Below are 762 nucleotides of genomic sequence, written 5' to 3' on the forward strand. Positions count from 1 at the left end.
TTCCTTGGCATTACTGTCTGTTATATCTCATTAATATTGTGTTAAACCACGGAAATACGAGCCCTTAGGTATACACTTCTCTCCCTTGTTTTATTGAACAAAGGTCTCGTACTGGCAGACTTGGTGTGTTTAGGTTGTATAAGAGGGACAATTATTCAGCTGCCCGCTCATAATAAGTTCACGTGCTACGTGACGACAAAACATGCGGATAAGAGTGTTTTCACACTCGTTGTTTGGCTTATAGATGGCGCTGACTGTCACTCCTACTTCTAAATTCACATATAAATCCCCCAAAAAAGTGGATGGAGGGACGGCCGCTGTGATAGCTCAGTGGTTAGAGCATCGAACGCATTATTCGAAGGTCGTAGGTTCGATTCCTGCTCACAGCTGGTAATTTTTTCATCCACTTTTCTTTCTTCTTATTTACATTCCATTGGTTCTAATAACTTCCCGTGTACAATCCTTGGCATTAGTGTGTGTTATATCTCATTAATATTGTGTTAAACCACGGAAATACGAGCCCTTAGGTATACACTTCTCTCCCTTATTTCATTGAACGAGGGTCTCGTACTGGCAGACTTGGTGTGTTTAGGTTGTATAAGAGGGACAATTATTCAGCTGCCCGCTCATAATAAGTTCACGTGCTACGTGACGCCAAAACATGCGAATAAGAGTGTTTTCACACTCGTTGTTTGGCTTATAGATGGCGCTGACTGTCACTCCTACTTCTAAATTCACATATAAACCCCACAAAAAAGTGGA

The 762-nt window shown here is 41.5% G+C and overlaps 1 non-coding gene across 1 annotated transcript; it reads left to right on the forward strand.

The window, feature by feature from the left end:
• Positions 1-316: 316 nt before the first annotated feature.
• On the forward strand, positions 317-389 carry TRNAM-CAU (transfer RNA methionine (anticodon CAU)). The gene has a single exon. It is a non-coding gene; the product is annotated as a tRNA-Met (tRNA).
• Positions 390-762: the final 373 nt, after the last annotated feature.

The sequence above is a fragment of the Rhipicephalus microplus genome, chromosome 8, assembly GCF_043290135.1.
Source record: "Rhipicephalus microplus isolate Deutch F79 chromosome 8, USDA_Rmic, whole genome shotgun sequence".
Taxonomy (NCBI): domain Eukaryota; kingdom Metazoa; phylum Arthropoda; class Arachnida; order Ixodida; family Ixodidae; genus Rhipicephalus; species Rhipicephalus microplus.